Below are 17,412 nucleotides of genomic sequence, written 5' to 3'. Positions count from 1 at the left end.
AGAAAGAAAGAAAGAAAGAAAGAAAGAAAGAAAGAAAGAAAGAAAGAAAGAAAGAAAGAAAGAAAGGAAGGAAGGAAGGAAGGAAAAAAGAAAGAAAGGAAGGAAGGAAGAGAAAGAAAAGAAAGGAAGGAAGGGGAGAGAGAGAAAGGAATAGAGACGGAAGAAGGGAGGGAGGAAGGATGGAAGGAAAGAAGAAAGAAAGAAATCTCCTAGATTAGAAAGGAGCTTGATGCAGTACTAACCTTTTGGGGACCTTGTGTGTATTGATCACTTCCCTAAATGAAAGGTTGGGGTTTAATTAAAGGTGGGGGGATCCTAATGGCTGTAGAAGAAAGAAATGCCAAAAGCAAGACTGAAAGGGAAGAGACTAAATCGTGGAGAATTGAACGGGGTGCTCAGGTGTTGTGGTTAAGTCTAGGCCTGATGCGGTAGGTGTATTGTCCTGTTCATGTCTTTTTCTTTTCTGAGAGGAAACTTTCCCAATTGGATACCCTGGGGAGGAACCTGCGCTTGCAGTTGGGCCTTTTGTCTTTTACCTTGGGCTTGTTGTCTTTTGCCTATCTTGGATTACAGGGTATTCGCCTAGATGAAGAGCCATTAATTACCCATTCAGTCAATATTAGGAAGACGACAAAGCTTTTTACATAGGATTAAGAGGACATCAGATTGTTCCATTAGTATATTCCTGCTCACGAATAAGCTTTCGTTATACATTTCCTTTTCCCCCCGGGTTCCTCTAACAACTGCTGCATAGATTAACAGCAGGCGGTGAGCAGTGGAAGCCCAAGCAGCCTGGAGAAACTTGGAGTGTGAACAGAGTCTTGGAGAAGGGACCGGACCTGTAATAGATTGCTTTGCCAAGGATCCTCAGGGACTGTCTACCTTTGGAGAACGGACACAATACCCACTCCCCGATAGAAGAAAAATAAAAAAGCAAACCAAAAACCCAAAACCAAAACCCACCACAAAGCAGAGAGGCAGCTTCTGCAAATAAGCCACCGATTTGATGGTTGTGGTGGTATCGGCTTAGAGAAAAGAAAATGGAAACCTCCGTTCACTACCTAGCTCTCCTGATGTTTTCTGGCTTTTTTCCCTCCCTTCTTTTTCTGGAAGCCTCAAGCCTCTTTCTTTACCAAGCACCTGTCCCTGGCCTTGGAAACACCGTGAGAGCCCTCTTCCACTTTCTTTCCCAAGGACTTCGGTCGCCCATAGGTCGCATCAACGATTTGTGTTGTGCATTTTGCTGTAGATCACCTCATCTCTCTGGTTTCTTTGTTAGTATTAATGTCACCTCATACAGGCGACAGAAAACTGGGTTATTGGCTTGTGTGTGCGGGGTACACTAGGAGTCTAAGTAACATGAGCTTGGCAGACATTGGCTGAAGGAATGCAGGATCGCAGAGGAGTGAGCGAGTGGCCACGAGGCCAGAGTTAACCCGCATGCTGGGAAGGAGGTTGCGACTGTCGGCGCCCTGTGAGAAAGGCTTGGGTCACCATTAGGAATGTCCACAGGGATCTGGACACAGTTAGACATGGGTCCCCACGGACCACGTTCAGTTCAACAGCCCCTGGTAAAGCTATTTAAAAATTAATGGCACCGCTGGGGGGAGGCTGGGCGAAGTACCAGCCCTACGTGACAAGGCAAAGCCAGGTGTTCCGGCCTGGCCCGATTGGAGCTTCGCTTCTAGGACTGATAGGAAAAGGTCAGTCTGGCTCTTTCCTGAAGGCGGAGACCATTTAAGGAGTTCCTCAAAATGCTCCATGGGAGATACCCGAAAGAAGAAAGTCAACCTGGGCTCTGTGATTCTGTGGGGAATCTGCACCTGTTTTGGGGTGGGGGGGGCGGATGGGAGGAGAGGGCCTAACTGTTTAACTTGCCTTCACACCTTTTACCCCATTCCAGGTGCCCAGCGATCCCTCTGAACCCTCTCAAACAGTCTACTTTAGGGTTTGTCAGTCGCCCACACTTTCCCTAAAAATTGGTGAGATTCGACTGGTCTGGAGGTCCTATCAATGGTAATGGAGGGGAAGGGGCCACAGCTGGAAAGGGGTGCGGGGCTGTGACCTCTCAGAGGGAGATAGATCCACCTCACCTATCTAGCCTGTAAGGAGGACTTGTGTTTATTTGTGGAGGGAGGATAGGCCACCAATACAAAATCAGAGCTCTTAAAACAAAAGCACATTTCATTATACACATTTTTTGAAGTAAAAGAAATGCTAAAAAATGCAATGCATTGTTGCTTTTGTTTTAAAAAGCAGGCTTGGCCAAGAGTCTACATATTCATCAAATGACCTTAGAATGGCTACAGTTATTTATTCTAACCACCTTCTTTTAGTGAAGCTCTATTTTTAGTTACTTGGGTATGACAATTATTGTTATTATTTTTTTATCTGCCAGTTCCCTAAAAGCCAATAAAACCAACATTTTCACCATTTCTTCCCACCGCATGCCTCTTCTTAATTAGTGACATGAAACATGTTTGGGCAGTAATTGTTTTTCTTCCGTCCAAAAGTAGAAAACAGACCTATTGGCAAGGTAAGGAAATAGTCTTTTACGCGTATGAAAATAATCCAATCGTTCATTACTTCGAGTTTTATTTATTTTTTTTCCTTGCTAATTACCCAAAGAGGACCCCCCCCCCCCCCCCACCCCGGGCGCCCATGCCTCGATTTTAGTCTCCGAAGCTTTCTCTCCTTTCTTGGACTCCTGCTTTTCAGAAACCATCCCTTGGGTCAAGGAAACTTGGGTAGATGAGAGGGTGGGAAGGGGGTGGAGAAGGAGGAAGAGGAGGAGGAGGAGGAGGGATCAGATCGATTCTCTCCCGCTCCGTGCACACTGACACGCGTCCAGCCGCCCGCTCCGAGCGAAAGGACGACTCTGAACCTCTTCTGGGCTGGCTAGAGCCGGGCCTGAACTTACACAAAGCATTTTTCCCCGGGAGTCATCGCTGCTCTTGATATTTAACCATATCTCAAACATTCTCCGGTCTAATAATTTATTTTTACGACCGATTATCAAACAGAAGAAGAATTTAACACAATCTTAATGACAGAAATCACCCGACATTATCTCTGCATTGCTCTCATTTAACCCCATGGGGTTAATCCCAGACAAGTGAGCGTTTAACTGGCCCAGAAGGACCACTAGCAATAATGGTGTAAGGGGCAGGTTGCGAATCTCCGGCTCGCTTTAGACATTTGATTTTTAACAAATAATCCACTACCCCCCTACCATGCCCCCCATCTCTCAGATACGTGGAGAAGCCTAAGTGGAGAGTCTTTGTTTTCTTCTGAGTAATTTGGTTTGTTTACTTGGCCAATGTCCCAAATCTCCCAGGTCTCCACATATTACCTTCAGTCCTTACACTTTAATCCGGAAGGAGGAGGTTAGGGCCGGAGGGCGGGGGGGGGGAGGGGGAGTCTTTATCTCCTCACACTATCAAAGGTCAACAACCTCCTAAGGCTAGACACTTATTTATTTCGGAGCAGGGAAAAGTCGGAGAACGTATGGGAAACGGTAAATTTGGGAGTTTTTCTCCGCTTGCAAACACCACACAGAACAACACCAACAACAAACCCTCCACCCACCTCCCAATCTCAAATACAAGTTTCCATTCCGCAGAGGCCGGCGCAGTGGATGGGAGACTTGAATTTCACGACGACACCAGCCTACAGACTCGTCTAAGATGCACACAGCCAATCAAGCCATGACATCACCAAAAGCCCAGGCCTGGCAATCAGCACAACAGAAAGCAGGTGCATGCATCCAGCTTCACACTTTCCTCCACCCTCGGCGACTGCACACGCCGTCTCTGTCCCAGACTCCGCAGGGGCAGTGTTCAGAACCCCGACCCGCTGGGGCGAACCTTCGCCGCCAACACGTGTGTTAGTGCTCTCCTGGCGCCGTCCGCTCCGCACCCAACCAGCCTAGGTGGGGCGGTGGCAGAGCCCCAGAGGCCCACCCGGTGGGCCCTGGCGGCATTGCGCGCAGTGGGACTTGGCTAGCGACAGAGGTCGCTGTTGGACCACTTTTCCACGCCAGCTCGAGGCGCCGAGGTAGGCTGCGGCTTGCAGAAGAGATCAGACCACAGGGAGTGAGAGAGAGCAGAAGCAGAGAGGTGTTGGGTCTCAGGAGTGTACTAGAAACGGGGAAAAGGAATTAACGTCCCGGGGACGGCTGTTGCGCGTTTTACCCTGGGGCCAAAGTCTTAAGTTCAAGCCGCAGAAAGTTGGGGCTTTGGCGGCACCGCCGGCCGGAGTTTCAGCCTAGGCTCCGAGTCGCGGAGGCGGGCGCCCAGCGCGCCGCGGCCTGCGCTACTCTCCCGGCCTTACCCTGAGCGCCGGGGCAGGCGGCCGTGGGCACAGCCTGCGGCGGGCGGCCTCTTTCCGGCTCCCCGGAGAAGCTGTGGACTCGATCTTTTTGATTTCGGAGTCTTTGGAGAAGAAACGAGGTACCGCCGCCGGCTGCAGCCCTGGGCCGCGCGCGCGCGCGCCCCTCGCCCCCGTGCGGCGCAAAGCGATGCCCAACTCCAAAGGCCGAAAGGAGCCCAGGACAGAGGCGAGGGCCCGGGTGGGTACGAGAAAGAGGGACAGAGAGCGAAGACTCGATTAGAGGAAAGAGCCCACGCATGCCATCCCCCGGATCATCTGCAAACCAGCGCCGGGTGGAGAACTTTCTCCGCGCCTCCCTGGCTGCCCGCGCTGCTGCAGCGGGGAGAGGTGTGTGTCCCGGCCTTAGGCACTCTGTGCCCAGCCTCCTCCTGATCCACTGCTCCCCGACCTCCCCAGAAGGGGAGAGGATGCACTTGACGTAGTTCCAATGTCCTTTCTGCCTAGCTGGCCTCTCGGAAAAGCGCCGATGGCTGGGGCCTCGCCCCGGAGCGTTTGCCTTTTTGCGGCCCTCACGTGGCGCCGTCTCCCATGCAGTGACCCGAGTAGGAGAAACAGGCTCTTACCTAGTTGCACACACGCCGACACTAGTTTGCGACAGTTGGTCTCCATTCCCCGTTATCTGAAAAACACAAGAGTAGGGTCTGTGATCAACGGCAGCCGTCCAGCGGGCGCACAAGTCGCAGACTACTTGTGCCGAGGTGAACTTTAAGGCTAGCTGTTCTGCGCCTACTAGGTACCGGGCTGCAGGCGCGCGTCTAGGGCCTGACAGCTGTAGGGCTGCCCCAGCTCCAGGCCCAACCTAGCCTCGCATCCAGGACCTCTGGCTGTATACCAGCAGGTGATCCATCTCAAGAACTGCAGCCGATGGGTCCAGACAGGGGATGGAGGCCGAGAAAACAGCCGGGCTCTGGGGAGGCCGCCACAACTACTTTCCAAAGGATCCGTGTTCTATATGCTTTAAGCATATACACACAATTTGGCGATGGGTGAAGTGGATCTTTCTGTTTGAGAAGGACACCATTCGGCACAATGTCCATTAATTGGAACTCAGTAAATATTTGCCAACTTTCTCGTGTCACACACAGCAAGATTTCTTCGGTTTTCTGAAAAGAAAGGATTTTGTTTTTCCTTTTTTGGGGGGCCTGGGTGATCCAGGAGCGAGTTTGACTTCGGGCCTCATCAGGAGCCACTTTTTCCATATTTAGCCACATTTTTTTCCCCCTGGAGATACTCATCCAGCCATTTATTTACCCTAAAGTATGATTTAAGATCTCAGCGTTGAGACGGGGAGGACTCAGGGAGACAGTGGAGAGCAGAACAAGCATTCTTAAAAGGGTTTACTACCCGCCAAGCGCCAAGGAAGAGTACTGGGGAAAACTCCTCCTCGAGTTATTTCTTTTCCTCTCCCAGGCAAGCTAATTTTTTTTTTTTAATTTCCAACCACAGCACAGACAGCAGACAGCCAAGCTTTTAATGCATACCCACCCGCCTTTTTGCCACAGGGAAAGCAGGAAAGGTGGGTGGCGGGACTGTAGGGGCCCCTAAAGAGTGAGTTAATAAAACGGAGACAAGAAAAGAAAGAAGGTCCAGGGCTCCCCAGGCCTCTTCGATCCCGGCTCCCCAGTCTTTTGGTTCTGGCTAACCAGGGGAAGCCGGTGATCGGATGCCGCCCCCCCACACCTCCACCCCCTGCCCTGCTTCGCCTGGAGTCCCAGGCTGGGGTGGAAGCCGGCAATACTGGGCTGGTTGGAGGGGTAGAGGCGGGGCTGGGCACTAGGGGCCTAGTTCTGGCCTGAGTCCCGTTTTCGCGCTCTTCAACCTCTCCCGGGGAGAGCCGGCCCCCAGGGGTCTCTGGGGCCAAGGTCGCAGGCCACAGGAGGGGCTGCCCAGTGCGGTGCAGGGGTGGGGGTGAAGGTGTGGGGGGGTCCCGGGGTGGAGATCGACTGGCGGTTCTCTCACCAGCTAGCGAGCGCCAAGCGGGGGACTCTGCCGATCCTTTTGGGCCCGTGGGCCCAGAAGTAGCAGTTTGGCGGCCCCAGATTTAGTGATTCTGCCGTAAAATCACAGGATTAGTCCCTGATTGAGATGTCTGTTCGTGAGATATTACAAAATTCATTATCACAGCTTTCTACTAACTCGATATGAAGTAACACAGATGGGATTTTATTAGTCCAGACTTCAAATGTTTACTTATGATAATTTCAGGGGAAATTTGCATGTCATCATCATTTCGATAATCTTTTTTTTTTATATGTCTGAACTGGCTGCATTATTAGTGGGTAGCTTGAGCATTGCAGATGGTAACTGCAAATAGTTTATTTTATTTTTTATTTTATTTTGTTTCACTTTTTAAAGAAATGAGCTATTCACGAGAGAAAGATCCGATCGTCTGGTGTAAAATCAGTCAATTATAACACATTCTGCCCCTACCCTATGCTCCAACATCGAAGACCAAACAAAGCCATAGAAAACAAATCTTCAAGATCTTGAGGGCTTCCTGTACAGACCAAAGAAGGGTCAAGGCGTGTTCCTTAGCTCACTCCTACATGTCATTGTGACTTTGGAATTCATTTTGCAGCACGATGAGCCCCAAGGTCTAACTTTTATGCTTTTTATAATATCCAGATCAATCAGATGGATTCAGCCTAAATAAGTTAGGAATACACACACACACACACACACACACACACACACACACACACACACAAAGAGACCTCCAATACCTGCTTGCTAATTCTTAAACTTGCCCTGTCAAGACAAATCTTGTGTGGCAAATTTTGCTGCCAGACTTTGGGAATAGCTCTGAAAGCTTATCTCACAAATTGAGATGTGGAACATTTCCTGATGGCTAGTTATTCTCCCCCCCCCACCTAAAGTTCATATATATTCTGATTGGAATCTTGTTTTGGCCAACTTATGTTTTATTTTGTGGCCATGCAGGGGGAAAAAAAGCACAGCACAGCAATTAGTGTACACAGAAAAAGCACATTGGTAAGATAGACAGGCAAGCCCCAAGAAATAAAAGTTTGCTTAGACATAATCTCTGAGGACTGACACCACAAGACAAAACCATACTTCTAGTAATTGCAAAAGCTCCCACATTTCTCCCTTTCTTTCCATTTATCTTGTTACCCTGTAGCAGAATAATTAATGGAAAGTTTAAAAATAAACAGCATAAGAACATATGCTTTAAATGAGCTAAATTGGTGTGATTAGCCAGTAAATTAATTTGCAGTGGGCGATCATTTAAGGAAATTAAAAAAACGGCTTTACTACAGTTTGCATTTTACCATGTGCAAACCTTTTCAAACTAATATCCATGGCTTAGTAGTATTTAAAGACAAATATGATCAACTTTAAGGACAAAGAGCTGGAATAATTTAAGTATCATTTTTTGAGAAGTAAACTAAAACATCTCATACAGTCAGTGACAATTTTTTTTCAGAAAAGTTTGATTATTGGAGTTATATACTTATTTTATGCGATACCAACAAAATTCTCAGTTTATTTTGCTTACATGCTTTGTGTCTGCCATGGTTGGTATTTGAATTTTAGATGGATTTTCTCTGAACTGATATTAATATTCATGCAACAGGAACATCTTTAGTTGTGATGAATGGTTTAGAAGCAATAAAAAGAATTCTCCCTCAGATTATTTTTCATAAAAATATTTTAGCATGTATGAATTTCTATTGTTACAGTCTAAGTTTTTTTCTATTTAAGTTTACTTTAATAAGACATAACTCACACAGAAAAGAAAGTAAGAATATCACAACCACAATAGCTCAATTCCTTAGAGAAAGTAAAGAGGATAAATTGGAATATAAAATACTTATTCTCAGGTTTACCATCATCCCCTTCCTCCTTCCCCCTCGCTTAGCTGCCAGTTGGAAAACAGTTCTCTTCCTGCATTCATTTAAAATTTATCTCCTCAAGTGTGAGATTGGAGCTGTCTAGTGATCAATTTATTAAAGGATTGATAATCCAAAGTAATTGTGAGGACTTGGCACCTAGGCCTGGGTCCCCAGGTAATTCGCTTGGGCCTGAGAGGTCACTAACTGTCCGTTAAAGATGGAATTTCTTTCTCCAATGGAAATAATGGGAAAGGGGCTAATCTTCCAGCAGCCGAAACTTTGTACAGAGCTCTTTATCTTGAGAATGCTAATCCTCGGCGGGGTGATTTGTCCCTGGGCCGTTGGCATCGAGATTTCAGGGAAGATACCTCGTTTTAAATGCCAGCCGTGGTCTAGCGTTCCACTTCAGCGCCCCGTAGATTGTTAGTTTCTGCGGCGGGGGAACGCAAGAAACAGAGCTTTGCGAGGTCTGTTTGCCAACTGCGTTACCTCCAGGGGTGGGGGGGGTGGGGTTGGGTGCGGGAGGTGGCGGGGGTGGGGAGGAAAGGAGGGGGGGGGAGAGAGAAAGAAACGCAGCCCGGAGAGCCACAAATCACCTACTGTGAAGATTCTCCAAAGTGGAACAAATTTCCAGATTCGCATTATCTCACATCCCTGCGGGAGAGACGGCCTCTACTTACCAGCTACCGGGGGGAGGAAAAAAAAAAGAGCTGCTGTCCGTCCTCGCGTCCCGCCGCTTCCAGGCGCGATTTGCAGCAAGCTGGGGCTCGGGCTGCACTGCCTGCGCCCCGAAAGCCGGATCGGAGACGACTGTAGGGCTCCCAAGGGTGCCGAGATCGGAGAAAGTCCACGCGAGCGCAGGGAGGAGGGGGGCTAGCCTCGAAAAACCCAGCGATCGCAAGCAGTTTCTTTCTGCTCCTCCTCTGCAGGTTTCACGCTGAGTCTTGCACTCTCTCTCCACTCCCTCCCTCTCATCGCCCTCCCTCTTCTCTCTCTCTCTCTCTCTCTCTTCTCTCTCGCTCTCTCTCTCTTTTCCTCGGGCTCCGACTCTGTGTAGGGAGTGACGTGACGTCAGCAGAGATTCCACCAAACTCCACTGCACAGTGGCGCGCGGGGCGGGCGCGCGGGGCTGCGCGGCGGGCGATGAAGGAGCCAACACCGCGCGCTCGCTCGGGGCCAGTGCGCAGGGGCGACGCGAGGCGAGGCAGGGCCGGGCAGCCCTGGGCCAGCCGAGCTGTCCAGGCAGCGGGGCTGGGGACTCGCTCAAGCCCCGAGAAAAGATCGGCGAGGGAGACGAGGAGAGGGCGCAGGGCAGGGAGCTCACACCACAGCCGACCCTGCTGGCAGGCAGGAGAGAAGGGGGGAAAAAAGGAATCTGGGCCAGAGCGTGAGCCCTAATAAATCAGAGCTTCTTGGGATAGGAGGAGGCAGAAACCTGCTCTAAGGGGGGCAAATCAGGACGGCTGGGGAGGAAGGGGCAGGGAAAGTGGCCCAGGAGATGGAACAAAGGATAGTGTGCAGGGGTTGGTTTGGAGCGAGACGTGTGTGGAGTGTGTATGTGCGTGTGAGTGCGTGTGTGCATGCGCGCCTGTGAACTCCTCTCGGGCCTACGGGATGGAGGAGAAAAGGTCACAGACATGAGGGACTGTAGTAGAAGAAGAAAGTAGGAGACATTTGAGGGCCAGAGTGGAGGTTGGGTGGATGGGAGGAAGAGAGGATGATTGAGAGACATTGGAGACAAAAAGAAGAAAACAAAATGGGGTGATGGAGTGGGGGAGAAGAAAACCCAGGCGTCAGGTTGGTAGTGGAAGGAAGCCGGGACTCTCGGTCCAGCGTGGCCAGGACACCGCGCCTGGAGTCTAGGCGGGTGGACCAGGAGCGCTCGGTGTGGAGTGTCTGGGCGCAGGTAGGCGACGCCACACACCGACCAGTGTTCACGGTGGGATCGCCTGGCCGTGGCTCAGAGCTGAGTCTAGAATTTCCTCCGCTGTACCTACGCTCCACAAGTTCACCCCGGGTCACGGGGATCTCATTTTTTAAAATGACGAGGTTAAGGTTCCTGACGATGGCGGTGGTGTTAAATTGCACGGGATGGAGGTGGGGGGAAGGGGTGGTGGACGGGGAGCAGCTTCCTTCGAATTCACAGTTGCTCCGCCAAGCGAAGATTGCGGGGAGATTGGAGGGCCATTCTCACCCGATCGGGGTGCCCTGTTTCTGAACCCCGATATTCCGTTTCCTTGATTGGAGCAAGTGTATTTTGGTAGGGGGCAGGATCTTTGGGCTCCGACTTGCCTTTGGGTAGAAGGACTATAAATACGATTTGCCTGAAGGACCAGGTGCGTAGGCTTCTGCCAGGCATCTGGGAAAAAGTTCTTTCAATCTCAAGGGCGTCCTGTGAATGTATGTTTTTTTTGGAAAAGTGTGGGACTTAGCTCTTGGGTCTGGGTTCTCCAACCACTAGGCATTCCTTTGTAGGTGCAAAACTCCATCAGGCCCGCCATTAAAGAACTCTTCTTTTTGATCCCCAGTCGAGATCAAAGTTCCATCTAAAAGTTGTATTGCTCTTCCTAAATCAAGACACCAATTCATGCCATTTTAGGCACATGCGATGTCCTGTTGGAAGACCTGTACGAAACAGATGTAAAAAGCCAGGCATTGAGCAGGGTCGCCACATAGATTCTGAGCTTTCCTCTACAGTTGGGGACCGTCGGCAACGTGTTCTGTGTTTTCTTGAATTACTCAGTGTTTTGAATTCATTTGAGTTAGCAGTAAAAACAGGCAAACAAACTTGCTCAATTTGTTTTGAGTGCTAAATCCCTTCTCTTGGAAATAGCTAACAGTCGACAGATGGACTTGTTTTATGGAAAGACCTCTCCTCTTCAGCCACGAAGAAAACGGATGAGAGATCTACATTTTAAGCCATTGCTAACCTCCAAATAATATCCACGGAAAGTCAAACTTTCTCCTTTTACACAGTGGAAACCCAAGACAGTGTTGTGGGGGTGGGCGGGGGGGGGGATAATACCCACGTGATGTTTTTACTTTTAATTTCCTCTCTGTCCTTGAGATTTTTGTAAAAAAAATCCTACTGTTTTAGATTTTTAAAAAATCAAATGCCTTCAACAAGTTCTTCCCTCTCCTTCCCCGGCCCCGTCCCCCCCCCCCCAGTCCAATCACAGCATACAGAAAAAGCTAGTCTAAGAACAATATTTTTTTTATCTCTCATAATGTTTGGGGGTACTCCCCCCATCCTCCTGAGCAATGGGTTAAATTTGACCCCCTCATCGTTTCATTTTTGCAGAGATTAAGTAATGCTTGTAGCAGAAGGGCCTAGCCTTTAGCTGGTGGCAAGGATGGGAAATCGTCTAGAAAATTTGAAAGAATGTGAAAATCAAAGACAGGAAGGTTCAGACATCCTCCAGAGACCCAGGAAAAGGAAAAGTAGCTGAGCAGCAGAGACGCACAAATGGATGCATGCAACTCTCCCCTTTTGCAGAATTCAGAGGTTTGCAACCAACGCTAGCAGGCTGGGACTCCAAGAAAGCTCACGTTTCCCTCATCCACCCACCCCCACTTCTGTCTGGAGTTTCGCCTGCCCGGGCCTGGTTTAACCCCAGCCCCGGCAGCCTCAGTCAACGGAGCTTTTGGGTCCTTGCTTTACCCAGGGCTAGTGCAGCTGAAGTGAGCAGCTGGTGAGAAATGCAAATGGCTCCTGGAGAAATAGAAGATACAGAATGATTTTCATTCTCTCCTCGAGTGTGTGGAAGGAGCTGGACATACGTTTCACGCTCCTAATCCTTCTTTTACATTTTTAGTCATACTCCTATTAAACAACTAATTAATGCCCAGAATCACCAGGGAATACATTAAGCATGCAGTGAGGAGTCTGGGTGTGGGGAGGCTACAAACCACCGAGCTGATTTAAGACTTGGATTTCAGATTTTGTTCCCCCCACCCATCCCCAACACACACATACACACACACACACACTCTGCCCCTGTCAAAGCAGTAATGGAAGAGTGGGCCACGGTGATTGTATTTAGATTCTGATTACTACTTCGAATTACAAGGGGGTGGAGAGACAGTATCCAAGCAAAGCGAGTAATTCTCTGCCCGCAGCTGTAAACAAGATTGGAGCATCAAAGGTACCAGCTCCTTCTGAGCCAGATTGCCTGGGCTGGAGGCTGGAGGCCAGGGATGGGGAGGCTCAGAGCTGTGGATCTGTGAATTTCAAGGCTGTTACCCTTTTACATAAACAGCTCCAGCTCCCATCCGCTGGTTAGCCCCGGTACAATCCGCTGGTTGTAGAAGATCTTAAACCTCCCCACTCCCAGCTTATATCTGTTTTCTGTGTTCCCCCCCTCCCATAATTTTGAATACTATCTGAAGATAATTGCCTTTCAGTCAAGCAGTGTATCACCCCATTTCCTCCCGTCACTCACTTTGACTTTTCTATGATACACTTCATTGAATGTGGGCACCCAGATCATGAAACATATCCCGGAAATGCATTCAGGGACATTAAAGGGAGGTTCTGAATTTTATTCCTCCTGACAATATCTTGAAGCAAAGTGCTAGAACTGTTAGAACCAGAACCCAGATCGGAAGCTGAGAGAAACAAGCATTTTGTGCTCACAGCAGGTAAAATACAAGGACAAATGTGGGTTGACCCCAGCCAGATCCCTCTCACCCAGAAGTCAGGATTCGAGAAAGGTACAGTATTATTTTAAGCTCCGACGGGCTGTGTGCTACCATTTGCGTTCTTCACCATGGATTACGATCTCAACCCTGGCAAGCAATTTCCCCAGCTCCTTATCTGACCACAAGCGAGTATGTAAATACCAATGGCTAGCGGTGTTTAACTGCCTCAAACATTATTGATTTGTTAGCTCTTCTAAATTTTCTTCCCTATCCAGATCTTGTTTCCGAATGATCTATTCCAGAGGTTTGATCTGTACCTCTGATGTTAAGATACAATAATTGTTTTTTTTAAAAAGGCATTTAAGATGAACTGATTGATTTGCATATAAATTAAAATTATTATGCGTTGCCTATTCTGGTGTTTTATAATCATTTTGAAATTAGTACTTAACCACTTGAGCTAAAAGAATATATAAATGTCTGTATTGACTCACTAATGAATTACCTCATTAAAACGTCCTGGGGAATGGCTAGGCGCAGGAAAGATTGTTAAATCAAGACTTATTAGGGGAGAGATGAATATTAGGAGAATAACAGACAACCATCTCGAACTCAGAATGGAGTTTAATTTTGCAACCTAGGTCTCTCTTCTCTGCTGGTGATGACTTGTGTTTGTTTGTAAATAAATGAAAGGGAAAGAGGTAGTTGGTTGGTCGCGACCATTCAGATCCTTTGCTCTGCCTGGGTACAGTTTTCACCCAGAAGCCCCAAGCTTTGAAATTCTGGGCCAGCTTCAGGGGTGTGGGGGCACTGCAGGCTGCCTGACTAAGTTTCTTCTGTCCCCCTGTCCAAAGCAGGCTGGGAGCAGCCGCTAGACGCTTTCAGAGCGATCAGAGATCTGGAGTCAAAGCCGACATTTAATAGATATGCTAACTGAGCACTTACCTTCGTCCGGAGAATAGGAATAAAAGGTAGCTCTTCTTAAGAGAGGCCGTGTAACGGCACGCTATAGGAGTTCAGAAAAGGCTTGCAGCGGGAAATCTGTAGCCTGGGGGCTAGCCAACATCCCCTTTCATTTCAAGCACTTATTGATTTGCTGTTGTCATCTTTGGCGACGCAGAAGGACACTTGAAAGAATTTCTGATGGGGCTCTGATCTGAGAAAGGAGGTGACCTACCCAGGCTCCCACCAAATTCTTAATTACCACATCAACTGCTTTTCTTTTCTTCTTCTTCTTCTTCTTCTTCTTCTTTTTTTTTTAAATCCCCTCAACCCACCTCTTTCCCCCATAGCAACCAAGTTTGCTTATTCTTAACTTTTTAATTATTCAGAAACTCTCTTACCTCTCCGGGGCATCTCTTCTACAGCAGTATTCTATCCCAACCTTACCCCTCTTTTTGAGGTGGGGCCTGTATATTGATTTCTCTGACCTTTTGTACATTTGGGCCTGCTGAAATATCTCAGCCTGCCTGCCTGCCTGCCTTCCTTCCTTCCCTCCTTCCTTCCTTCCTTCCTTTCTTTCTTTCCTTCTTTCTTTCTTTCTTCCTTTTTTTTTTTAAGATTTAGGGATGGAAAGCTCCACCCTCTCTACTATGTGCACACGCTCAGAGATATGAAGACTTACACAGACTGCCCCCAAACCCGGGAGATCGAACAGATGTTCCCTTCACAGTTGCCTCTGGAAATCTGAAATGCCTGCTTCATTTCAATGTGGATGCCTCCCTCCTGCCTTTTTTGTTCCGCAAAGAAGTTTGAACATGTGTGCGAGGATGCCCCGCCAAATATCACCCTCCACATTCTCTAACAAATTATAAACAAGAAAGAACTAATGCTACCCATGGGGGAGATCAGACTCTCCAAATACAGGATTCTTCAATCAAATCTGGTGCAGAAGGAATTTCAGGGGCATTCAATTAGAATGCAAATGATATGTCTGGGTTTTGTTTGTAAGTTTTAGTATATGCAGTACCAGGCAGGAAACAATGTCAGTACAGTAATTATCTGACAAATTCCTTGGGTCCATCAGTGAAGAGAATGTTCTCTAACTCTGTAGCTTTCAACTTCATTTGTAATTTGTGGGAATGAGGAAGACATAAGCTGCTTTCTATTAAGTGATATCTATTAAGTGATATCTATTATCACTTAATCTGCCAATCAGAGTTTCCATCCACAACAGCAATAAAGAATTCCCTTATAGAACTGATAACCAGTTCAGAAAATAAAGCCACAGCAAACATCTGTATGAAAATAATTTGGTGATCTGACCATTACTGTGATATCATATTAATGTAATACCATACTTGATCAGTGTTTGTGGACGGTCTTTTAAGACTTGTAAGTCCTTACCAAATGTAACTTCATTGTTTGGCTCCAAGATCATATATGGTGAAACTATACTGATTTAAAAATAACCTACTCTGTTGGTACAATATAGTCTTTTGAAATATTAAAAAAGTATTTTTAATGTAAATTTCTCCAGTTTTTTACTTCCTCCAGAGCTCCTATTTTAATCCTTCTAAGTAAAAATGATTTATATATTATTTGTATTCCTATTCCAATTTTTAGAGAGCTTAGAGAGAAGCTACCTTCAGCATCATCACCTAAAACAACAGAATCTAAACCTTAAGCTTTTTCTTGAGTATTATTTGAAACATGTTATGCTTTTGACTTCATCACCATCATACTACAAATGCAACCTGTAAACTTCCTTGGAATTTCTGGAAGGAACATCTTCTCCCTGGGAACATATCTTCTTGCTTTTTGTTGCTCTTGCTTTCTGGAGGAGGGACTAAGAGCAATGAGAGACGAAGAGGACTTTGAAGTTAGCAGAAACCTCAGTTGAACAAACCTGGGTTCAGTGAGGTAACTAATTCACTACACTCCTCCTCCCCTTCTTACATTCTGAGATTCTCTTTAATTGGAGCATCCATTTCCCCTCTATGGGAGACTGAAGCATTTGGTACATATATCCATTCTCCCTTTGTGACCTCTGCAGGGTGGCCCTTAGTTCAATGACTAAGTCTCATCATAATTTGGATGTTTGATGCAGTTAGGAGAAAGCCGATTCCTTAGTAAGCTGGAGCATATGGAAGAGATGTGATGTGAAGGAACTCACCTTCAGATCCCCTCCTGCAAGACCTTGACTGTGTAAAGTGTGGTTATGCTTTCTGCTCCCCCAGCTCTCTGTGGGCCATGAGAGAAAGCCTTTGGCTCATGAGATGTCATAGAGTGTAAGTATTAGACACAGTGTTTGTTGGGAACACAGGGAAATCAGGAAACTTCATACCTACAAGATGGATCTGGTGATTTGAATTAGAAATAATTATAATGACTAATCTTTTATAAAGTACTTAGTTGATTTGGTTATTGTGCACTTTCATATTGATCATCGTATTTCTTCCTTCTGTCAACATTACAAGGTAGATACTCAATGAACAAGGACTGTGAGGGACTGGGTGATTATGTCACTGGCCTAAGATCATTGAGCTGGTAAAATCCAAGCTTATCACCACTGGAGTCTAGAGTGGGTAAGAATACTCAGGCTACCTAGTTGCTAAGTGGCATGATTTATATCTAAATATTTCTAACTTTTAAGTCCCAAATGTTAACTAGTACCCTGAACTGATGAGTAGATCTGGGAGATCAGAATCCTCTGGAGGTAAGAAGTAGAGGAATTCCATTTGGGACATTTCAAAAAGGAAACATGCAGAGACAGGGAAAGCAAATGTATTTCCTAGAGGATGAAGAACGTCAGAAATGTGTGAGAGAGGAGGAAAGGAAAAATGTTTGTGTATAAGGGAATACAAGAAGCTCATGTCTGCTCTTTGTCCAGAGCAATTCATTCCAGGCAAGACAGAGAGCTTCTGGGATATTTCTGACCCATAAGCAAATTTTTGCTCAGGTAATCAGATTGGTTTGAGCCTAATACAAGATCTCAGGAATCCACTTTATGAGAACTTTGTCCCAGAACTACCCAGTGAGAATAAAATCTCTGAGTTGGATTTGAGTAGTTTTATCCTAGAACCAAAGAGAGATAAAAGTAAGGACCCAGAATAAAGAAAACCTATTATTTGCAGAAACATGTAAGTTGAGTGGAAAATGAAATCTAGAAAAACCTGTTAGGGAATCTGCCCTGCCAAGCTCAAAGAAGAAATGAAACTTTTTTTCTTACCTATTATTCCCTACTTCTGCCTAGTGTGCATTTCTAATAACTGTAATGAGGTCACTTGAAATGTTAAGTGACATAACTTTCTCTGCTGAAGAGCTATCTTGCATGGAGGGGGATCAGGAGACAAATGCAGAGGCAGGTACATTTAAAAGACATGGTCTATGGGAAGCCATGCTGGGCCATTCTCGCCTAATCTTGGTAGAACATTTACCTGGTAAGAACCTCCAGAATCTTCCACAGGGTCCATTTCATTTTATCAGGTCAGTGACTGAACCTGAGGATGAATGTGTGTGTGTGTGTGTGTGTGTGTGTGTGTGAGTGTGAGGGCCTGGGTCCTGTCCCTGAGCTTTTTTTGCT

Source organism: Dipodomys ordii, unplaced genomic scaffold (genome assembly GCF_000151885.1).
Source record: "Dipodomys ordii isolate 6190 unplaced genomic scaffold, Dord_2.0 Scaffold70, whole genome shotgun sequence".
Classification (NCBI taxonomy): domain Eukaryota; kingdom Metazoa; phylum Chordata; class Mammalia; order Rodentia; family Heteromyidae; genus Dipodomys; species Dipodomys ordii.
This window is presented reverse-complemented; position numbering follows the sequence as displayed.